General features: G+C 42.8%; 1 protein-coding gene across 5 annotated transcripts in view; it reads left to right on the top strand.

Moving 5' to 3' along the window:
• ZBTB7C (zinc finger and BTB domain containing 7C) overlaps nucleotides 1-25,261 on the top strand; it is a 320,248-nt gene that overhangs the window by 215,689 nt on the left and 79,298 nt on the right. The window contains exon 1 of one of the 5 annotated variants that reach the window (XM_025178281.2): nucleotides 2,725-4,832. The exons of the other annotated variants lie outside the window; for them this stretch is intronic. The gene's annotated coding sequence lies outside the window, so the exon portion shown is untranslated. Of the gene's footprint in view, nucleotides 1-2,724; nucleotides 4,833-25,261 lie in introns of those variants that run through there. 5 annotated transcript variants of the gene reach the window in all.

The following is a 25,261-nucleotide window of genomic DNA, read 5'->3' on the forward strand; positions in this document are numbered from 1 at the left end:
TCCCTACCCCAGTCTAGCTGACTTTGGCCACAGCTGCCAGTACTTAAGAGGAAGGTGAGACTAGCTTCCTCTTCATTCTGCTTTTGTCTGTCCAAAGTAGAACAGACAACACAGTGCATATAAGGGGTCACATTCTCCACTCTTGTAACTCCACTGGGATTGTGCCAGGAGGGAAGTTGGTTCAGTGAGCTTGACCCTGCATTGTTTGCACACCCCACACTCTCATTAGAAATCAGTGTGGATATGGAGTGTACAAGAGGGTGTTTGGCTTTGGTGAGCAGGTGCTGGGTGGTGGTGGCTTGTGATACAGGCAGGTCAGACTAGAGGATGTGATGGTCCCTTCTGGTCTAAAAATCTAAGCTTTATTACCCTGCAGGAAAAACAGTGGTTGGCAATTTCTGTTCCTCTCCATTGCAAGGCTGGCATTTACTGGATAATGCCCAAGATTTGCTTTTGCCTTATCTGGGGCCACACGTATTGTTAGCACTGACTTCACTTATTAATTTACCAGTCACTCCCTAGAAACCCGGTAGTCAGAGAAATTGCAGATAGTGGTTTGGGTGTGGGGATGGAAGCTGTCTCATTTTTTCTCTAAATACAGAGGGCATACAGTAAGTACTTCAAACATCAAATTGTTCTAAGTAGCAGCCTCCTCAAATCAGTGCTTTGAAAGTAGCTGTGTTGCCATCTGGCAATTTGACACTTGGTTTCACCTCTTATATTAGAAGACTCGCCCTGTATGACATTTTTAATTAGACTAAGACTGTGATTTGGTGGCGGGAAATTATATAATTTTATAGTGAAAACCAGCATGAAGTAGTGTATATTGGTACTCCTGTGTTTTAAAAATATCTTCCAAAGAAAAGCAGTATCTCCTTGTCATCATAATACTTTGGGATAGAGGGAAAAGTTTGATTTTCCCCGGTAAGTCTAACATCAGTACCAGATAAATTAGTTGAAACTATAGTAAAGAATAAAATTGTCTGACACATAGATGAACATAATTTGTTGGGGGAAAGTCAGCATGGTTTCTGTAAAGGGAAATCATGCCTTACTAATCTGTTAGAGTTCTTTGAGGGGTTCGACAAACATGTGGACAAGGAGGATCCAGTGGATCCAGTATACCTAGATTTCCAGAAAGCCTTTGACAAGGTCCCTCACCAAAGGCTCTTAAGTAAAGTAAATTGTCATGGGATAAGAGGGAAGGTCCTTTCATGGATTTATAACTGGTTAAAGGACAGGAAACAAAGCATAGGAATAAATGGTAAGTTTTCAGAGTAAATAGAGGTAACAAGGAGGGTCCCCCAAGGGTCTGTTCTGGGACCAATCCTATTCAACTTATTTATAAATGATCTAGAGAAAGATGTATAAAATGAGGTGGCAAAATTTGCAGCTGATACCAAACTGTTCAAGATAGTTAAGACCAAAGCAGACTGTGAAGAGCTTCAAAAAGATCTCACAAAACTAAGTGATTGGGCAACAAAATGGCAAATGAAATTTAATGTTGATAAACGTAAAGTAATGCACATTGGAAAAAATAATCCCAACTATACATACAATATGACGGGGACTAATTTAACTACTACTAAGAGAGAGATCTTGGAGTCATTGTGGATAGTTACATAAGAATGGCCATACTAGGTCAGACCAAAGGTCCATCTAGCCCACTACCCTGTCTGCCGACAGTGGCCAATACCAGATATTCCAGAGGGAGGGATCACGACAGGTAATCCTAAGGTAATCAACAGGTGATCCCTCCCCTGTCATCCACCTCCAGAGAAACAAAGACTAGGGATACCATTCCTACCCATCCTGGTTAATAGCCATTGATGGACCTAACCTCCATGAATGTAATTATTCAGATGTTCTCTGAAAACATCCACTCAGTGTGCAGCAGCAGTAAGAAAAAAAATAGTATATTAGGAATCATTAAAAAAGGGGATAGAGAATAAGACAGAGAATCTTATTGCCTCTGGATAAAACCATGATACGCCCACATCTTGAATACTGCATACAGATGTGGTTGCTTCATCTCAAAAAAGATATATTGGCATTGGAAAAGGTTCAGAAAAGGGCAATGAAATGATTAGGGGTGTAGAAGGCACCCCATATAAAGAGAGATTAAAAAGACTTGGACTTTTCATCTTAGAAAAGAGGAGACTAAGGGGGGATATGATAGAGGTCTCTAAAATAAAGACTGATATAGAAAAAGTGAATAAGAAAAAGTAATTTACTTATTCCCACAATGTAAGAACTAGGGGTCACCAAATGAAATTAATAGGCAGCAGGTTTAAAACAAACAAAAGGAAGTTTTTCCTCACTGAGGGTACATCTAGACTACATGCCTCCAGCGACAGAGGCATGTAGATTAGGCTACCCGGCATAGGAAAATGAAGAGGCGATTTAAATAATCACCGCTTCATTTAAATTTAAAGGGCTGCCGCGTTGAGCTGATCAGCTGTTTGTCAGCTCAGCGCGGTAGTCTGGACGCTCCGCGGTCAACATCAAAGGCATTTGTCGACCTCCCAAGTAAACCTCATCCCATGACCCCTGGCTGCGTGCCAGCGGCTGTAGCCGGGTCGCGCATGCGCCATGCGCCGCAGGGGTGGGCCTGCGCACCCTAGGGGGGTGGGCCCGCTCCCCACAGGTGGGCCTGCGCATGCGCCGTGTGCCCGGGGGTGGCACCACGTGCCCACGCCCGGGGTGCCAGAATACCTCGGGCCAGCCCTGGCACTTGGCATTGGGCATTGTCAGAATACTGTGCTACATGGACCTTTCTCGGTAGTGACAGATGACAAGGGTTCCATCCTGAAAAGCCTTGCACAGGTGAACAGCAAATAGATCCTTTCTAGATACCAGAGGCAATGTGGCCTAGTGGCTAAGGTACTGGCTGGAGAGTCAGAAGATAAGATTAAAGATTTATTCCTGACTCTGTCACTGATCTGTTGTGTGCCTTTGTGAAAGCTGCTTCACCTCATTTTACCTTTGCTTTCCTCCCTCTTTGTCTATCTTGTTTATTTAGATTGTAAGCCATCCAGTGCAGACCTGTCTCTTATTATGCATTTGTTCTATTGGGTCTAGTCTCAGCTGAGGCCTGTAGGTGATACTGTGTGTTGGGTTTAGTACGCAGGGGCTAACTGCCTCTGATGTACAGGCGGTCAGGCCAGATGTAGGGTTGCCAGGTGTCTGGTTTTGAACTGGACAGTCCAGTATTTGAGCTTTCTTTTCAGGGAAAAAAATTGAGAAAATATAAATGAGAAAATATAAATGTCCGGTATTTTCTAAATAAGATGTAATATAGATTGTGATGTAATGTCAAGTGTATCCAGTATTTTTGTTGAAACCATCTGGCAACCCTGCCCAGATGGTCTCTTTTATCCTTAAATCCTATGAAGCTGTGATACAAATAAATAATAATAACGGAGCAGGTTCTCCTCTCACACGGGTGTAAATCAGGAGTGATTCTTGTGAGCAGGAAGGCAGACTCTAGGGTTGCCAACATTGTATTTCAAAATAAAGGGCTGTTTTCTTAGTGCGTCCACCCCACCCCGCCTCCCACTATTATTACCATTATTATTTTCATCATCGCTGTTACTAATACAATAATAATTAATATGCACTAAGTACCTACATTTGCCAAGGGTATTTCTCGCTGCTTTTTGCAGCACTCGGCAACTTCTGATCTTGTTGTATAGAGATGGAAAAAATAAGGGAGGTCCAATGGGCCTGCTCACATAAGTCTACATCACCTGAGCAAAACCATTCCGGGTGGGTGCCTAATTCATCAGAACAGAGCTGATGCAGGACAGCCCTTGGCATGAATGAATATTATTCTGTGGTGGCTTTTGAACCCTGGACACAAATGTGGATTTCTGATTGTCTGTTGGTGATACACTCCTTCGTGAATAGTGCCCTGAAAATGCGTATGTCTAATTGTTTCTCTCTCTCTCTCTTTCTGTCTTTCACTTGACTATAAATAAATTCCCTTAATGGCTCAGAGAAACTCCAGGCTGTGCACGTGGAGGGGATTACTGTATCTACTGGTGGTTAAAGTCTTGTAGTCTCCCACGTTGTGCCTTACCCATCGCCTGACTTGTGAGATAATCACCCTGACCAATACTGCCCGTTGGGTTTTATTAACTAAATAAAACTTCATTTGTGTGCTTCTTGCCTTTGTTTTCTTTCCTATTCTGCAAATTAATGCACAGTACTTGATGCTTTAAGTGATATCCAGATCCTTCTAAAAAGAGGTGAAAACATTGACTCCTAACAGTTTTGCTTCATTTCAGCAAGTTTCACCATTGAAAATGGACCAAACCAAACAAAAACCAGAAACCCCATCCAGAGAACTCTGATCTTAGATTCTGAACTGGTGTAAATGAGTTAACTCCTTGGAGCCATATCAGATTAAAATAGGGGAGGATCTGTCCCAAAGAGTGTCTGTCATTAATGGTATGCTACATCTTTAAACATCAAGCTTTTTAAAACAGAGACTGTTTCAAAGGAACTTAATTTACTTGTTTTGAAACTGAAGCATGAAAAGCTACGGGTAAAATTGGTACATGTCCCACACGCTGGTTAGACCTTAATAGTACAGGTGGACAGCGAAGGCTCATTGCCAAATACTTTTGGTTTAGAGGGAGTGGTGGGAGTGAATTCTCATAACCGCTCCTTGCAAGGCTTAACTTTCCTCACACAAATCAATGACAATCTCCACTCTGCTGCAGACACCCTCGGAGCAACGTTACCAGTTTCCCATTAAAACCAAGCGGCGAGTTTTATGAGAGACTACACAAGGTGGGGGGAAAGGGAGAATACACGAGGAGAAAAAGGTGGGTTGGACACTGTTACCTTTCCACACTGTGGCGGGTTTCCAACCAAAAGATCTGATTTTCCTTGCAGTGTTTGTGGTTTATTTAATCAAGGGAAAGCAGCCTGAATTTCATGTGCTCCGGCTTATCTAGTTTGTTTCAAAAAGATCTCCAGTGTGCCTAGAGCTCTGTAGCATGTTTCGGTTGCTGTCCTCTGTTATGATCTATCACTGCTTACAAGGATTTTAATTAGTATTCAAACCAGAACCTGCAATTCTCTTTGTGATTTACTTGTGCAGCTCCTTGACTCTTTACCAGGCGTGGAAATCTTGGCTCCACATAAAGACAGATATAATGCAGAGTGTCTCAATTTGTGTGGCTTTAACAAGTCTGGTTCAGATTTTTTTTATCAGTGTTAAAAGGAATCTTTTTGCTTCTCCTGTTGGTTAGGCAGGTGGGTTCTGAGCACAGGAAAAATGTGTAAAATAATTGACATTCTTATTTTGTTTGTATTAATTTTTGTAGCAACTTTTGCTTGTTTGACATTACTGAGGGAAAAAATCCTATAAAATCTTTGAAATGTCTTAGTAAACTGAATAGTTATAGAATAATTGTCAAGTGCTTATTCGGAATGTAATCATTATACAACTGGTTGGTACAGTTTTAGTGAGGTTCAAACTGATCTGCTTTCTGTTGTTTGTGCAGAAAGCAGTAATTGTGTGTGGGAAACAAGAAGTACTTTATCCTAAAACCTTGAGTCATCCCTATTTGGAAACTCAGGTTAAAAAGCTGGTGAGTGTCTGTATGGATCTTTTTGCTTCTTTTTCAACTAGTCCAATGCTTATATGCCTCCAATGTGGTGTTACAGAGTCAACTTTGTCGTTATTGTTTATTTTGTAAGTGCAAGTGAAAGTGCTGTTTTGATGGTTCAAAATTCCTCCTAAATCCTAGTAACAGGAATAGCTATACCAGACTTTGTGATGAGAGTAATTCCCATAGCTAAGAGATACCTAACGTTCTATATGTCTGCATGATTTCTTGCTTATTATATTTGAGATGGTCTTATTTAAAGCAGGACTTGGCTATTTAAAGGTTTTATTTGCACTACTCATTGATCTTTGAGTTCTTTTGTCTCTTTCATATGGTCTGTGCTTTTAAAGACACAAACCAGTTCAGAAATGTCTTAGTTATATGATTGTGCAGAGAAATAGAATTTGTTCTGCTTCTGTATAAGCACAATACTGCTATAGTCTAATCCCTCTAGTTATACTATTACAGGGGAATGAAAATGGTTGTGATAATTTTTTTTTCTTTATTGGATTATGGGGCTATTAGTGACTTGTACCATGGTAACGGGGCAATTATATATTTTGTCTGTGCCAGTACACCTCAGCGATTACAGATCTTTTCTAAGCAGAGCTACCAGTGTGTGGTTTTGTGAAGTGAATGAATGCCCATTAGGGTATAGTTATGAAACTGACTTTGATGGTATAAATTTTACCAAGTCAAATTTGAATCCAGGTCCCTGGAAATGAAGATTTCAATAATGATGAAATTCCCTGTTGAAAAAATCGTTCTTGAGTTCTGATCCCAGACTCATTACACCATGAGAAAATCCTCAACTGGGATAAATTGGCATAATTCAATATGCTCCCTATGAGAATTTACCCCAGCTGAAAATTTGCCACAGACCGTCGTGGGCAAGTCATTCTTCTATGTGCATCAGTTTCCCCTTCTGTGAGATGTAGATAATAATAAGTACTGACCTATTTCACAGGGACATTAAGAGGATGAATAAGATAGTCAATGTAAGAGTGCAGCGTTACTATTGAAAAACTGGTGCTTTTGGGACATCTGGCTCCGTCCCCACATGGGGGTTGCTTACTTGCCCAGCAGTGACTTATCATGAGTTGAACTGTGCATATCCAAACACCTGGTATAGACTTACTTACTACAAGAGGCAGCAGCCATGAGAGTCCTAGAATATACAAATCAGCTCATATAATTAGATTTGTGTATTAGCTAATGCAGTTCAGATTGAGCAGGTCAGTTTTCCCAGTTGTCCTGGGCCTCAACCATATCAATTCCAACCTCTAATTAGATGCAGTTGGTGTAGTTCAAAGCAGAATTGCTCATTACCTTTGTACCCGTGTTACAAATATACATGTCATTTGGGGACACATGAAACAATACTAGCACTTAGTGTTCCGTGCCTGAGCTTACAAACTCTTTTTCATATAAACAGTCTTTGCCAATGAAAATAGTCTCCATGAAATAAATGGGACTAAGCCCCTTGTGCTGGGGACCATCTTTTGCGTTTGTACAGTACAATAAAGTTCTGGTCCATGACGGGCTCATAGGTGCTGCAGTAATACAGGTAATAGCAACAATAATATTCACTGCTCCTGTGAAGAAGGGTTTGCAAGATCAGGCCTTTATCTTTTGCTTTCCATGCCTATTTCTTTTCTTAGGGCAAGTCAACACTACAAAGCTAAGTTCACTTAAGTTACATCTATGTACAGCCACTGCAGTAATTGCATCACTTTTGTACATCCACACGATTCTCCTTGTGTCAGCACTGGCAGTGCATGTCCTCACCAGGAGTGCTTGGACCGATGGAATTGGCAGTCAGGGGGTTATGGGATGGCTTCTGAAAGGCAGCAACAGTCCATGTCAGCAACTCAGGGCATGTCTACACTACACGGAATATCGACGCTGCTGTGGTTGAACTTCCAGCTTTTGTTTTAGTGGGTGTAGTATAGACCTGCTAGATTAAACTCAAAGGGCACCCCCATCGGCACTGGTACTCCTGCTTCTCAGGAGGAATAAGGGAAGCAGACAAGAGCTTTTGCTCCCATTGGCCTCCTGCTGCGTGGATGGTGCAGAAATGTGATGTAAGATATGTCAACTCTAGTTAATTTACACAGCAAGAGTTGTGTATCTTACTTCGACTTTCCCATGTAGTATAGACCAGGCCTCATTATCTGACATTGACATTGTGTCGACCTAACTCCGTAGACTTAAGAACTACGCCTCTCGCAGTGGTGGGGTTATTAAGTCACTGTAGTTGGCGAGAGCTACATTTTAGAGTCTACGCCTGCTGAGAGAGGTTGATGTAAGCTGACTTATGTGGACCTAATTCTGCAAGGTAGTGGTGGAAATGGCTAATCAAGGTGCCAGACAGTGAAGATTTGGCCCTACATGTTTAAGCACTTTATGAATATTTAATCATGTAAGGGTACAATTTTCCATGGACTCCTACGGGAGTCTAACTCCCTTTGAAAATCCTACCCTACAAACAGATATAAATGATAGTTTGCATTCATATATATATGTATATAAAACTAGAAAATTTACTGGGTGTTGCTCGGGTCCTTAACTCAATTTTTGTTTTTTGGAAAATGAAATGAACATGTACATGCTTAATTTAAATCATTGCTCTGGGGTGGCACTGAGGGGTTCAGGATGCAGGCTGCCTCCCGAGAGAGGACAACCCCAGCCCACCCTCACTACAGCAGCTTGGGGCCAGGTGAGAAGCGCCTCTCCATAGCTGCTGCAGCTCCAGAGGCCACAGCCGGTAGAGGAGTACCTGTCCCCTAGTTGGGGCAGGTCCAGGTTTGTCTGCGACCTGCACTCCCCAGCCAGAGTGAGGAATGCAGCAAACTGTGCACTTTCCCCTCACTCCCCGACAAAGAGGAACAGCCAGCAATGTTCCTGAATGACCTGGGGGAGGGGCGCTTCAGTCCCCTCCCACTCTGCTTAAAGGGAGCCTGGGGGTGGGAGGCTGGGGACTGGGGCAGTTAGGGTTGCCAAATGGTTTTAACAAAAATACCGGGCACACTTGACATTACATCACAATCTACATTACATTTTATTTAGAAAATACTGGACATTTATATTTTCTCAATTTGTTTCCCGAATAGAAAGCTAAAATTCTGGATTTCCAGTTCAAAACTGGACACCTGGCAACCCTACGGGCAGTCCCAAAGCGGGGTGCCCACAGTCATCCCCTTTCACCTACCTAGTGATTCTCTTTTCTGTGTGGTTTTATGAGAAGCAATCCTATTCTAATCACATCCCATTTTCCTGGCACAACCAAACCCGACCTTGCTTTTAAGTTATGATAAGAAGAAGCTGTATACTGAATTTGGTGGTCCTAGAACAAAGAGGCAAAACCACAGACACACAGAAAAACAGACAAACTCTCTCAAATATATAGATGTAATAAATGGGAAGGCATTGAACTCTTTTTAAAGCAAAGAAGGTCCTCTCTGAGATTTCGTAGTCACTGTACTATTCCAAAAACATGTCACCAGTGTAAAGGCTTTCAGAATGCAAGAGTCTCACAAATCAACTAACAGATAACATTAAAGATAACAGAGGGTTATAGACTAGGTCTAGCCTTAAAAACCTAGATGTGTGATGATTTTAGCAAACATTGTTAAGTCTGATGTACTGAAATCTCTTGATATTGTAACCCAGTGTTTCTCAACCTTTTTTTTATATATAAAGTATCCCTTTAAAAAAAAGTAAGTATCCCCAGTACCTACAGTTTTCAGACACACAATTTTTTTCTACCGTTGCAACGCATTTGTTTAAATAACTTAATCATAGCCGGGCAGGCGATGAAATTTTTGGGTGTAAAAAGTACAAAAATAATAAAATACTGTAAAACTTAAAACAAAAATTCAGTTTTCTCCAAATTTCAGTTATGTTGACATACGCGCCAGACTTCTATCGAGTACTCCTAAGGGTACTCGTACCACTGATTGAGAAACACTGTTTTAACCTGTCCCTGTTTTGCTGGGTTCTCAGTTCCATTCTAGCACAGGGAACTCTGAGTGATTTTAAAAATTATTGGCAATAAATATTTTGGGTTGTTTTGCTTGAGAGCCATCCTTTAGAATTACTGAGCATTTTACATGTTTCACTGAATCTGTCCCTAAAATGAATTGAAGTAGCAGAGTGGTAAATTTTGGCTTTAATTTGAAAGGTCTAATCCTGTAAGACTAATTCAAGAGAGAAACTCCATTCGCTCAGCTGAGTAAGGATCATTCAAGTGACTAAGTTACAGAATGCAGCCTTAATGCTGCTAATAAACATGGGCTTTATTTTGCATGGACAACCCAACTCCTGTTACAAGGGTAATTTTAGCCAGCACATTGGCTGTCGGTAGATCAGGTGCACTTCATTATAAATTCAATGATGGCAAGAAAGTTTGATTTTTCCCCCTTTCCTTTTAAATATAAAGATTAATACAGGGAAAAGGTGAGTCAACATATAGCAGGGACCCTTCTGTGTATACAGTAATTACACAGGTGTATAATTGTACAGAAATGCTTGCTGTGTTTGTTCTGATCCAGCTACGCAACAATGCAGGTTTAGGCAGTGAGATAGCTGGATGGTTTATTTTCTTTTGGCAGTGAGCTTTAGAGATGAATAGAGGGAGGGGATCTGGTGATGGCTACTTCTGCCCAGAGCAATTGGGAGGCTCTTTCAGATTAGTCAGCGCTCTTTTTATTTCTTCCTCTGTACTCCATAGTAACTTTCACTTTTAAAAAAAATCACTCCAGTGCACAACTTACCTAACAATGGATTTCGCTCCTCATCTCTGGTTGGTTTCTGATAACTGTAAGCTCTTTCCAGAGCAAGCCCCTCTCCCGTGTGTGAGAGGATAAAGGGTCCTGTGCCCTCAGCTCAGCTCTGTGAGTCAGAGACTAGAAATGTGTCAGGGCTGCAGGGTTTGGTTCAGATGGGGGTTTGCAGGGCAGAGAACAAACAGTGAAGCTCTATTGGGTGGGTCAAGTTGTGAGAACTCCAGTCCCTACCTCACTCCTTGGTTTACCTCCAGCTGCATCCCGGGCACCAACACTCTTGTTGGGATCCTGATTGCTGCTGCCTGTTGTGTTGGGGGCATTCCCTTTCCTGCTGCTTCCTGCTTAGCAGTGCTTGGATGGCAGGGGGCGTTTCTCTGCAGTCCCCCCAGCTACCACGCTACCCATAATTTACGGCTCCTTCAAACTGTCAGAGCTGTAAAAAGTCAGACCGCTGCTTCTGTCCTAGTGCTTGCCAGGTGCTGAAGAAAAGAGGGCACGTTTGACTTTGGGGGGGCTCTGAACAGGGTGCCTGTGTGTATGGGTAGAGGATCAGACTTCACCCCAACATGCTTTAAAAGTTCCACAGGCCAGCAGTGCCGTGGCAACTGGTTTTCTGTTTATTAAAACCAGGGCCAGTGTCAGAGGGTAACAAGCTGGGCGATTGCCTAGGACCCCCAGGAAGCTACATTGCTCAGACTTTGGCTACAGTCCCACAGGGCATGTTTCAGGTCCCCAGGCTCCTGCTCCATGCAGTGCGGCATCAGATTTCTGCCCCCCCCCCCCAGCTACTCTAGTGTTGGCCCTGCTTGGCAGCTCCCCTAAAATCTGGCTCACGGCCCCCCAGAGAGTTCCAGGCCCCTGCTTGAGAAGCACTGTTCTAGACTTCTCAGGAGACTCTGAGAATTTGGCCAGGAGTCAAAGGCTCTCTCTGATGGACTGTCCTCCTTTCCCTCCCTACTCCCACCCTCAAAATATACACGTTTGGGGAGTTGCCACCTATTGCCCATTGACGACCCCACCCTAGGAGGTGGAGGAGACCACAGGGTTGGCCCAAAGACAATAAGCATAGAAATCCTGACTCTTACTGGGAGGAGACAGGGTGGAGGGATGGAGGTTTGCCAGCTTTCCAGCTATGCAAACAGTCCACACCCACGTTAGCTGAACTTTCTGTTTATCCTCCCAAAAGCCCATCCCCATGGTATCTGGGCACCTGTTGCAAAAGTGGGTTGAGGTTCTGTGAGTATGTCCCACCTGCATCCTAGACTTGGTTTGAATGGGGCGTTTAGCTCTGCTAGGAGCTCCTGAGTTCTAATCTTGACTCTGACATTGCCCTTGTGGCATAGGAGAAGTCACTTAAGCCTCCCTTCCTTCAAGTCCTGACAAGAGCTAGGTAGAGCATATGCTGCGAAAGCCGCTTAATATGGTAATTCTAATCATCTCGCTGCAGTGTGAATAAAAACTGATGATTTGGAAGGGGGAATTAAAATGGATTTTTAATATTTAAATTGCTTTCTTACTTAAATTGGATTTTTAATGTTGTTTAACTTAAAATGTTTTTCTTTTTAAAAATAAACTGGTTTGAAATGAAATCTGAATGTAATACAATATACGTTAAGGTGAAAAATGTGTTGTAATCTCTTAAAATGCTTAAATAAAAAATAAAGGTGACGAATCTACAGATCTCTTTCAAAAATGTGTAGTTAAAGGCTTGTTTTCTGTACAAAGAAAGCATGGGGGGGCTGTCAAATTCTTAAGGGCAAGCTTTATAAATATGGCACAATAAGTCACTTATTGTATTAATGGCTTGGTCCTGTGGGTGACCTAAGGTCTGTGCTCCTGGGTACAGGAGACTTGCAAAGTCATGCAGGCAGGGTAACTTGGCCTCTCACTTGAGGAGCTGCCACCTCGTGTACCTCAGCAGGATCCACCATTGAGGCCATCTGGGTGGTCTCACTCCTATTTTATAGCTTCTCCCTACCTGAGCTCTGATTGGCTTGCTTCTCAACTGATGAATATTTATGACTCCTCATACACCATGAAAAGTTATTTTCTAGTTCATGGGAAAACACTGATCTGCTTTACCTTGCTTCTGCATGGTAAAGAAAGTAAATAAAGAAGTGTTATTTACTTCTTTGCATAACACAAATCTAGTGGTCACCAAATGAAATTAATAGGCAACAGATTTAAAACAAGCAAAAGGAAGCATTTCTTCACACAACACACAGTCAACCTGTGGAACTCCTTGCCAGAGGATGTTGTGAAGGCCAGGATTATAACAGGGTTCAAAAAAGAACTAGATACATTCATGGAGGATAAGGCCATCAATGGTTATTAGACAGCATGGGTAGGGAGAGTGTCCATAGCCTCTTTTTGCCAGGGGCTGGGAGTGGCTGGCAGGGAATGGATCACTTGTGGATTTCCTGGCACTGGCCGCTTTTGGAAAACAGCACACTGGGTTAGCTGGACCTTTGGTCTTACCCGATATGGCTAGTAAATGGACTTACTCTGGCTCCTTGCATGCACAGAGGACAGAAAGACAGAAATCCATGAGTTTTTGAATTGCCTTTCTCTGTCTCTAAATAAATATAATACTGCTGTACAAAAGGCATGTCGGTTACACAAGCAGAAATCTTGGACTGTTGCTAGTTCTTTTGTTTTCTTGGGGTGGGACGGGGGATTTATGTAACAAGGGAAAATGAGCCATATGTGCAACGCTGGTGTCAAAGCAGGACACGGTGGGAAGAAGAAGCAGAATTCTTCAAGGTGCTGCCTTTAATCTTGATTTCAACACCTGGAAACTGAAGGAAGAAACCCTGCCATGGCTGCAGGTCATAAAAAAGACCCTATGTAGGAATATTTTCAACAAATTCCTGTACCTCTGGGTAAAAAGAAACCTGTGCCAAATATCATAGTGCAACAAAGAAATGGAAGATCTGGTTGTAAGAATGAAACAACATTATTAAAAATGCTGCTCAGAAAGCAATAGCTTTGAAGAAGATGAAATGGACAAGACTGAACAACCTGGATCAATGGGTTAGTAAACTTATTTTTGCACCATTTTTATGGACTGCCTGCTATGTCTTCCTATCCTAGTAAATTATCATTTTGATTATGGTCACATATTTGTGTTTGAAGTAGGTGACTTACCTATGAATTTCAAAATGATTGTGTTACAATATAATTGGTATGTTAGTTGTTGAAGTATTTATCAAATCCATTTTTACTGCTGGACTTCTGAGATGATTTTTTATTGCTCAATATAATCAAACATCCTAACTTAACATTTCCTGTTTAAAAGTAAAGTTCTGTTAGGCAATTATGAATTTTAACTTTTTTGTTTAAATTTCAAACTGCTTAGTGTGTTCCTAGAAAGGAAGTTTTAAATATGTTTTAGCTATTCCCTGTGATTTATTATTTTCTCTAGAAAACTGGCTTTAGAATAAATTGTGTAATTCAAACAGAGGCACAAACAGCTGCAGTAGAAGGAATCTTTCATTTACCATCTCTTTTCTTACAGCAAAGTTTACTGAGTAATATTTTGTGAGTGAAAGTGACCTCTTTTACCATTTTGTTTCAAGTGCCAGTGTAGACATACAGGTTTCTGAATATCCATTATCTATAGTGTCCGCTCTCACTGCTGCAACTAAACATATTTTGTATAGTAAATTATCTGTATTTTTTTAAAACAATTTCTTCATCGCCCAATAAAATCATAGATGCGTTTGTAATGAAAACCAGCAAATTCCAGCAAGACTCCATAGATGAAAAAAGATTGCACAATTCACTTATGCAACAAATTCTCCTTTTTGTCTTGTTAGGAACAAACCATTTCATTGACATGGTTCAATCATTACAACTTTACACTCCCCCCAGCAGAGCAGATACTGCTGAAAGGTTGCTGGATAAAGTGTCTGAGATGGAAATTGAACTGCGTGCAAAAGACACTGATGGAAAATTCAGTAATCTGAGTCTTGATGAGTGGACCAATATACACAACAATCCAGTAATATATGCTGGTATGATAGTAGAAAATGGGGTTGGCTACATTATGGAAAAGATACATCAGGAGAGGCCCATGCGCCTGAATGCTAAAAAGAAGTAGCAATAAAAGCTATAACAATTTGTGAGCAAAATTTCAAGTATATAAGGTGCAGTAAGCTTTGTCGCAGACAATGCTAGAAATGAACACAGATGAAAAAAGTCTAAAAGATAATGAAGGGAACCTGAAACTTATAATATATGGGTATGCTGCATCTTTTACCCAAAGACTTAAGTGCAACTCTAGGAATAAAGGAAAATATTGTTGGAATTGCAAAATACTTTGTAAGAAGCACTTTGCTTCCCATTCACTGAAAACAGCAGGAGGACACAAACTAATTCTTCCCCCAAGATGTATGGTGGAATTCAGTGGTAGACTGCTTTGAGCTGTTTATTAAGAACCTGCCTATTCTGATGAAAATACATGAAGAAAATTGTGACAAAATAGACAGAACTATCACAGCCAAAGTAGTCAACATCAGGCTAAAGAGAACTGTAGAAAATACATTGAATACACTGAAATCTATTTCCATGGCCTCAGACAAATAGAAAGGTTGCTGCTGGAGTGCTGATGCGGTTGAAATGTGGAAAGAACTTCAAGAGACAGTAAAGAAAGAAATACCCAACAACGAAGTTAAGTTGCAGGCAGTAAAGAAGTGGATGGATCAAACATTTATTCCACCTAATTTTCTTGCCAATATTCTCAACCCAAAGTACCAGTGTAGATGCCTAACCGCTGAAGAACAATATGCTTCTATGACACGGGGATCTAATAATCACCCATCAATCATGCCATGCCTAATAAATTGCAATGCTGAAGATGAGCCATCCAAGTAGTACATGTTTGCTGATCCTGGTTCCACAGGACTGATGGACGTCACTAGCTGAGCATACTGGAACCATAGTTGATGAAGTGCTAAACCAGTGTTTCTCAGCAGTAGTGTCTTCTACTGCAGGCACAAAAGATGTGCAAAGTTGAGAAAGTCAGTCGGGAGTTGAAAAAGTAGAATCACTTGTTTTTCTCCTCCATTAATGAATACAAGTGAGGATGGAGGGGATGAGCTTGAGTAGATTTATAAATCTGAAGGACAGCCTGGGTAATGTAGGAGACCATTGTCTCATTTTCAAGAGACTTATGCACGTAGGAACTTAAGCTCTGGTCACTATCCCTTTAGGCATATTTGAAATTTTTGCCTGACTGATCTGAAATATCAGTTTAATTCAGTGAGTACAGTTAATCTCTTGGTTCTTTCAATAAATCATTTAGTTGTAAATGTGATACATTTATGTATCTGAAATATTTAATGCGGTTTTGTTTAATAAAAATAAATGTTACCTGCTTAGTGTGTTTAATTGAATTCCTGTTACCATCCTAATGCAGCTTGACACAAATCATGAGCAGTAAGCTAATTATCTAGTAAACCAGCAAATGTATCAGTCAGCATTTTTGACTATATAAAAATGTACATGGAATAAGAATCGGAAAACACTAAGCTATATAATTGCTTAAATAAACCTATATAGTTATAGCGCACCCTCCTAGGCAACAAAAAGATGTACCAGATCTAATGTACAGGTTATAAATCAATATGTCACTCTAATGTTTATATTAGTCAATTTAGAAAATAATTGAAGTATAGCCAGAAAAGTTGATCAAAACTGATGATTTAAGTCAAGCTTTGTACATGGTGATTTAAATCACTGATTTAAATTGCTTTTATTTAAATTAGTCCTCCCGTCCTCACTGCCACCTTGGGCGCCCCACAGCTGTTTGCCAAATCCACCTGTTGTTTCTTGTCTCACATTTCAATCAGAAGCTTGTTGAAGGAGGAACTGTCTTTTCCTTGTGTATTTGCACAGTGTGTGGCTCAATGGGAACTCTGAGTGCTAGCACAATACAAAGATTTATTCTGATTAATAATGTTGTTAACTGAAATCTGGCCTCTTTTAGGGACAGATGAAACTCAATGTCGGGACGTACAAAGTAATGCACGTTGGACAAAATAATCCTAACTATATGTACAAAATGATGGGGTCTAAATTAGCTTCTTCTCAAGAAAGAGACCTTGAAGTCATAGTGGTTAAGTCTCTGAAAACATCTGTTCTATGTACAGTTGCAGTCAACAAATCAAACAGAAAGTTAGGAATCATTAGGAAAGGGGTAGAAAATAAGACAACATCATAATGCCACTATCTATGTCCATGGTGTGCTCACAGCTTGCATACTGCGTGCAGTTGTGGTTACAAAAAAGTTATAGGAGAATTGGAAAAGGTGCAGAGAGGGGCAATGAAAATGATAAGGACTACAGAACAGTTTCCATACAAGAAGAGATTAAAAGGCTGGTACTGTTTATTTTAGCAAAGAGACAGTTAAGGGATTATATAATGAGGCCTATACAGTTATCAGTGGTGTGAAGAAAGTGGATAGGGAAGTATTATTTATCCATTCTCATAAGACAAAATCCAGGAGTCACTCAATGAAATAGACAGTCAATATGTGGAACTCCTTGCCAGGGGATGTTGTGAAAACAAAAGTATAACTGGATGCAAAAGAGGATTAAACAAGTTTGTGAAAGATAGGTCCATCAATGGCTATTAGCCAAGAAGGTCAGGGATGCAACTCCATGTTCAGGGTGTCCCTAAATCACTGACTGCCTGTAGCTGGCACTGAATGATAGGGGATGGATTACTTAGAATTGCCCTTTTCTGTTCATTCCCTCTGAAACATCTGGCACTGGCCACTGTTGGATGATCCGATACTGGTCTAGATGGAGCCAGTGTTGCCTATTTTATGTTCTGATGAGGGTTAATTAGTCTGTGTCTGCACCATGCTTTGGCGGTGAAGAGCACCCTAAATACTAAATATCATTACTGGTAAGTGAACCTGTGGCAAAAGCTTTGCAACCTGTTGTATGTTAGATGCCCAAAGCCATATCAAGGCAAGTTTATAGCTAACAGTTGCTTCTCTTCTGTCTCACTTGGCTGATTGAGGGTGTCATCTGATGTATGACTAGAGAGTGAGAACCATGCCACGCAATTGAGCAACAGCGGCACATCCAGAACATGCGAGGCTATGTGCTTGATCACCCAAGAGATACAGACGCCATTGATTTCTCCGACAGGACATTTTCCTGTGTGATTGGCCTTTACCTTTCTCTCCAGCCACTCTCGAAAAATGCCATTGTCCTGTGATTGAAGGCCTGAAAGGGCAAAGGAGTGGCAAGTGGCACACTATAGCTAAAGTAATAGAAATGTAGCCTATAGCTAAAGGGCAGGCCTAGAAGCCAGGAGACACAGGGTTCATTTCTGGCTCTCACAGATTTTCCCTCTGTGACTTTGGCCAGGTCCTGAAATCTCCCCATGCCAGGAGACAGAGTCCCATGCTGAATTTCGTGTTGCAAATAGCACCTTGAGAGAAAGTCCACAGGGCATGGCCAGAACCTAGAATTTAGACTTGGGTTCCAGTCTGTGCTGGACACTTGCCCTCTTGGGTTCCCAAAGTGTAAAACGGGGCATTTTCCTACATCACGGAACAGTTGTGAGGATAAATTCACTGCAGATTGTGAGGTGCTCAAATAGTTCAGTTACGGGAGCCATCCAAGGGCCTTTGATGGATAGTGTTTGTGACTCATGACCAAACTCCTGATTTCTGGGAAGGGGTTTGTAATTCATAGGTTCTCACCTCAAAATTTGACTGAACATGTTTTCAGCATATTGGGTTTTTTTGTTGTGTTGTTTTTGTTTGCTTTTTTGTTTTTATGATCAGAGTGTCAAAAAATGAGAGAACTTTTGTGAGTGAATATTTTTGTGGAAAAATGTGTCCCTTTTTTTCTCAATAGATTTCTAAATTAGATCTTTCCTAGCGCCTCTATTTGCCAATGGCTCTCCTCACAGTAGAGATGACCAGTTTGTGTAGTCTGGCCTGTATATCACAGGCTACCAAGTGCACCCAGCACCCTCGCGGAAATATCATCCTCAGAACCTGATTGCTGTGGGTTTCACCGTGTAAAGGGGACAGTCTGGGTTAGTGTAATTCCTCTGGATTTTCAGCCATGTAACTGAAAGCAGAATCTGACCCAATACAATGTTGAGTCACATATCACTTGCAAGTAAACCATGAGGTTTTGGAAGCCCTATTCTACAGATCTCTGGTAGCTGAAATTTTGTTCTGGCTTCTGGATTTGAAATTCACTTCTAAACAACATTCATTTTTTCAGAACCCTGATTTTATAGTGAGATCCCTGGAAACCTTAATAACATTAAGTTTACTTGCATGGAAAAAATATGCCTGAATAGTTCTTTTTCCTCAGATTGCTGTTAGCATCTCAGGTGTTAAGAGCTAATTTAGTTTCTGTAATTACCATAAATATTTTCAGTGGCCTACGGTCATAACTGTTCCCAGTGGACACCTGCTCCCAGTTGACAAATAGTGAAACTCCACCTCATCTGGCACAAACGGAGAGTCACAACAGAGGGCCCAAGGACTGGATGGACATAGAGACCTGACGATCCCCCTGACCTTTTGGATTGGTCCCTCTGATTTGTCTGTGTGGTTCATTGCCTCAGGGGCGGATGAAGGTTTTGTGGGGCCCAGGGCAGCACAATTTCATGGGGCCCCCCCTTTGACACAGTGCATGCGCAGGGCCTCTTGAAGTGCGGGGCCTGGGGCAGCCTCCCCGCTCGCCCTGCCCTATATCCTGCCTGCCAGTCCTTCTGGAGGAGCTGAAATTGCCCAGAACCTTGCAGGAGGTGCTCAGGACCTTGCATGAGTGGATCCAAAGAGTCCTAGAATGACATGTGAAGCAGCCAGTTGGGAGCAGTTTGAATGGATTTCTTTCAACAGAGCTCAATTATAAACATTCCCCTCCCACCCTGAGCTTTATCAAAAATGCTTTGAACTGTGGTTTTTGTTCTGCCACCCTCACTCCGCCTTATTGTGGGAATAGTAGCAGATTAAAGCACTTCTCAGCATGACTCAGAACTTGGGCCCTATCTTTAGTGATACCAGAGGGCAGTGTAGTCCAGCGATTAGCATTTGAAATCTTAAGAGTCTGTTCCCAGCTCAGCTACTGACCTATTGCTTGGCCTTGGGCAAGCTTGTAGATTTTAAGGTCATTGTGACCACCTGGTCTGCTGGCATACACAGCAGAGTCAATAGAATTTTGCCCGGTGGTTCCTGCATCATGCCCATCATATCTGGCAGAGCTGTAAGAAGGAGAACATCTCATTTTGATTTAAAAACGTCAAGTGGTGGACAAGCCATCCAACTCTTTGGTAGTTAGTTCCAATGATTAATTATCCTCATTGTAAAAAAAAAAAAGTCCCTTTTTTCTAGTCTTAATATGCCTAGAGCCCTCTTCTAAATAAAAAAAAATCTCATTGAGACTTGGTTTACCTTGCCTATAAAGTCAGTCTAATATCTACTTTTGAGGATGTTGTACAGCTGGAAAGGGGCTTTGAGATCCTTTTGAAGAAAAGTGGTAAAGCAAATGCCCAGTGTGATGATATTAAAAAAGAGCTGTACATTTCTGGCAGATTTTTTTTTACATTTATTGTAGCAGAGAAGCAGGATCGTTTGTAATATTCTAACCTTTCATCTGCACGCAGGCACTTTCAAAACACTTTTGTTGCAATTAATTATAGTGTAATTAAACCAGAGTGATGATGCTAACTGGGGGCAAAATCTTGTGAAACAAAATAGTGCTTGGGTTGATTTTGTAATTGCTCTGGGTTCCCCAGATACAAATTAGAGTGTCAGGATTTTTAATTTATGGGAGAAGCATATACACAAATAATTTAGGGTGAGGCTGCTGCTCGATCTGTGTGCCTCTGCAAGGAAGCAATGAATGAAGAGCTCCTCCTTTCCCCTTCCCTCCCTGCACGAGCTACCCATGTTGGTCCTATGCTGCTAGGTTACTGCTCTTTCTGTGCAAATCAGGAGGGCGCAGGTGGCAGGGGGACAGGAAATGACCAAGATTTAACTCCATCCTCCCAGCCCACAATGCATTGAACAGTGCAGCCGAACCAGCACAGAGTGGGAGGTAATCCACTCCTAGTCACAAATTACTCCTCTGCCCATGAAGCAAGAGGGAGCTGGGCACTGAATTGGGACTCTGTGTTGCATTTGGATCCCTCGTCTGTTTCTCCGTGGCACTGTTCCTACCTACGCTGCAGGCAGTGCAGCTATGCATTCTTGCTTACACAGGGCAGGTAGCACTGTTTAAGCCTCAGAAAATATCTTCTCTTACTGCAGGGTGGATAAAATACGACCCACAAGCCAGGTCACACTAACTTTTCTCTCCAACCTGCTATGACTCCCAGCAATTGAGGAAACTATTGGAACAGGGTTCAGCAACCTGTGGCTCCAAAGTTGCATGTGGCTCTTTGGCTGCCCCCTCATGAGCTCCAGGTTGCTAAAAGTTCCACCGCGCAGCAGGGCGCTTCTGGCCCCACACTGGCTGCTACTGGCATGTTTCTGCACGCCCCAGGCAGAGAGGTGGGAAGAGATGGCTCCATGCTGTGCCCCCACCCTCAGCACCATCCTCACATCTCCCATTGGCCGGAAACTGGTCAATGGGAGCTGTTTGTGGGCACAGGCAGAGAATTGATGTCTCCACCCCACAATGGGTATGCAGAGACATACCAGCAGCAGCCGGCTGCTTCCAGGTACATTGTGGGGCCATGGCATACAGGTGCCCTACCTGAGTCCTACACCGCCAGCTGGGAGTTGCCTGTGGTAAGTGCCTCCCAGCCAGAGCCTGCACCTCCCACTCCCTCCCACATCCCAACCTCCCCATCCTGCACCAAACTCTCTCCCAGAGCCCGCTGTCTTCACCTTCTCCTGCACCCCAATCTCCTATCCCAGTCGGGAGCTCTTGCTGCACCCAAACTCCCAGAGCCTGCACCCCTTCATCAAAATAGTAGAAATGTGTGGCCAGTGACAACTTACCAACATTCGTGGAATCCCTTCCCCCCCCCCAAAAGTTATTGCCCATCCCTTCAAAAAGTTCCCCGGTGACGCACCAGCAGAGGTTCAGCTAAAATGGTTTACTACTCCTTCAAGTGGATGACTGCACTTAATTTGTATCCATCTATGGGGTGGAGCAGTGATAAAGCAGAGCTGTGGCGCACTGAGTCATCAATTACAGGTGATCTGCCAAGGGAATAAAAAGAGGTAGTTCCCTTTTTTGCTTCTTTAAGGAGGACTGAGAGCTTTATTTTAAAGGATCTTTCCCTCTTGGCTATAGAATCTTTTACCATATATCAGGTTTTGTCTTCCCTGGTTTTGACGGGGGTCTCCTTGGAGGCTTAGCGAAATAGAGTGGGCACTTTCTCAGCTTTAATTAAAAGGCCTGGAGTTTTGACTTTTGAACTAGGAGATATTTCCTCCCAACTGTTAATAAGACATTTGAGTTAGATAAGTTGTAACGAAAGCAAACAAGACACAGAGTTTACAGGATTGCCAGCTTTAAGTGTTTCAAAATTATGAGTCACATCCTTAGAAATCATGAGATTTGTTTAAAAGCCATGAGATTTAACAAATAATACTTTATGGGCTCTTTTTATTTGCCTTTGAGCATTGGAACATTCAAGGTTTATATTTTCAAGCTTTTCTTTTCACTCTTGAAGGCTAAAAACCTACTTTTTTTTTTTTTGCTGAAAGCTGAAATTTTCAGGTAAAAATGTGATTCTGGCAGCTGAGGTCTCAAAAAACACCAAATATCATGTGATTCACAATTACACTGCAAGAACCAGGGACACTGAGTTTAAATCAGTGAACGTAAAAATAACTTCCCATTTCAGTTGCTCAGGTTTTACTTCCTTTGCCCCAATGATGTCAGAATGTTGCTGGTTCTGCAGTCATCTGTAGAGTCTCCCCAGGGGAAAAACACCTGACATTTTTGATTAAGCGGACAAAGAAGAACACAAGTGTATGTCCCCCTTTGTGGAAATAATCTTTTGTCGAGGAAAAGGGATAAAGCAATCCAGGCATTTGGTAATGGGTCTCCAAAACCTTTCACTTCCAGGCCACCAATTCCAGTGTAAACTAGGTCAGCTGTGATTAAAACCTATTGCTGGCTAGTGACTGGAAGATGTTCATGATCTTCGTCCTATTGTAGGTGACCACAGCACTGAGTTCCCTCTACCCCCATGATTAATACTGAGTCATAGACGCAGCTTGGCAAAGAGTCCTAGGTCTGAATGAACTCAGAGGCTGACCTCACCACTCACCCTAGAGGTGTTAGCGAGGCAGTGGGAAGATGCTTATAGTGCCTGTGTCTGCATTGTACTCACTCTGTGTGCAAATGGAGACCCTGAGTCTCCAGGGCTGACAACCTGGCACCTGTTCTGAATACTAAATCTACGACACGAATATAAAGCCCTTACACTGATTAATGTGAGCCCGTGATGCTCTTATCCTGGTTTCAAAGTAATTGTCTCTCTTGTCCACAATTTTCTCTCCTTACATTTCACTGCATATTTATTAGGCTTTGTGAGGCTATCTGTAGCCACATTAAACCAATTTACTCCTTGAAATGTCTGACCTTTGATCTGCCAGCCGGCTCCTTTCAGAGCCAGTAGAAGAGCCTTTAATAATGTGCCACATGAAAGGCTGGCTGTGGATTCTGTCAATTTCAAAACCGGGTCTGGTTAGTAAGTATTGGATGAATCATGCATTTCCTAGCAATCATCCCCAGTGTTTTTGTGCTACGAGGGTATTTTCCATCTCTTTCTGGTAACTTAAAGCCCCTTGTGATCTCATGTAACATAAAACGAATAACCAGTCCAAATGCTGGTGCATGTCTGCCTATATACAATATATATCATTCAAGCAGTTTGCTAATCATAGAATCATAGGGGGTCATCAAGTCCAGCCCCCTGCCCAAAGCAGGACCAATCCCAACTAAATCAACCCATCCAGGGTTTTGTCAAGCTGAGACGTAAAAACGTCTAGGGATGAAGATTCCACCACCTCCCTAGGTAACTCATTCTGGTACTTCAGCATCCCTAGTGAAATAGTTTTTCTTAATATCCAGCCTAGACCTCCCCCACTGTAACTTGAGACCATTGCTCCTTGTTCTGCCATCTGTCACCACTGAGAACAGCCTCTCTCCATCCTCTTTGGAACCTCCCTTCAGTAAGTTGAAGGCTGCTATCAAAATCCCTTCAGCTAGTTCCAGTTGTAACATAAAGGGACCCTTTCAGAGGAGGTCGAGGAGCATGGTGCATTGTTCTTTAATGGTTAAGTGTGTGGCATGGTCACGTTGCATTTAAGACTATTTCCTCAGCATAAGTTCTGGGAGACCTTGGTCACTGCCCCATCCCGTTAGACCCTGCAGCCAGCCGCAGTTCTTAGCCTGCCCAGCAATGCTGGGAAATGCAGAAGAGGGATGAGGCTGTGGCAAATGATGGTACCATAATAACCATTGGTAGATCTCAGAGCACTTTACAAAGGAGGTAAGTACCATTATTCCCATCTGTAGGGTGGGCACAGGGCCTTGTGTGACTTGCTGAAGATCGTACATCAAGCCAGGGGAAGAGCCAGGCATATAATTAATGCCTCCTGAGCTTCAGGCCACTTCTCTATCCACTACATCACACTGCCTCCTCATGACCATTCAGAATCCTTGGGTTTCTAAGGGCAACAGTGTGCTACAGGGGCAGGCCTGCCAATAGGGGTTGGGGGGGGCGGACGGAGAGAGCAAAGTGAGCAACTGTCCCAGGGCCCAGTGATTCAAAAGGGCCCGGGGTTCCCCCTTCTGCCTGAGGCCCCACCCCTCTCAGGAGTGCAGAGCCATCTCCCCCCTCCTTGTCCAGGAGCCCGGCAAGTCTGTCGTCCCCCCCCCAAAGGGGGCATAAAAGGGAAGGGGCTCTTTGTAACCACTCCTTCCCTTGGGAAGAGTCAAGGGGCATTATTTAGAGATTCATATTTGTATAACTCAGGCCATAAAACATCCTCGAAGTAATTCCTTGAACAGATTTTTTAGCAAAACATCCCATCTTGACATAAACATTGTCAGTAATGGAGACTTCACCAGAACCCCGGTAAAGTGTTCCAATGATGCATTACCCTCCCTGTCTAAAACTTACGGCTTCCTTCCAGCTGTGGATTTGTCTAGCCTCAGTGTCTAGCAGCTGGACCGTGTTCTACCTTTCGCTGCTAGATTGGCCTCAACTCTTTGGAGTAGGGACTGTAAGCCCGCGTTTCTGTTATCCTGCACCTTTTGCAGTCATTCACGTCCCTGCAGATTGGGGTAAAACACCATTCCATAGCAAGGATGGCTTCTGGTGCTCATTTTGCACTGGTTTGAACCGTGGGGGTGACAGGCTTGCTGGGCCCATAGGCAAGGTGAGAGAGCCTGCTCTGGGCCCCTAGAAGAGGTGGGGCCTCAGGTGGAAGGGGTGGGGCTAGGCTTAGGCAGCCGTCTGGGCTGCCTGGGGTTTGCCGTCTGGTGCTCCGACAGTGATTTAAAGGGCTCAGGGGGCTGCCACTGTAGCAGCAGGAGTGGCTGGAAGGTCCAGGCCCTTGTGTCTCACTAGATTCTGGGGCAGTTGCCCCGCTTGCCTCCCCTCCCTACCCTACAGCAGCAGTCCTGATTTGAATGACTACACAATATGTAGGGCAATGGAGACTCAGCCCCCCCCAGTCTTATATATTTGTACAGCACCTAGCACAAAGGGAGCCAGCTTCTCACTGGGGCTTCTGGGTGTAACCTCAATGCAAATACATGATAAATGGCAACAGGAGGAGACGGCAACACGGAAGGGATGGGGACGGGGTAGGAAGAAGGGAAGGACTATAAGATCACTGTA

This window comes from Pelodiscus sinensis, chromosome 6, assembly GCF_049634645.1.
Source record: "Pelodiscus sinensis isolate JC-2024 chromosome 6, ASM4963464v1, whole genome shotgun sequence".
NCBI lineage: Eukaryota > Metazoa > Chordata > Testudines > Trionychidae > Pelodiscus > Pelodiscus sinensis.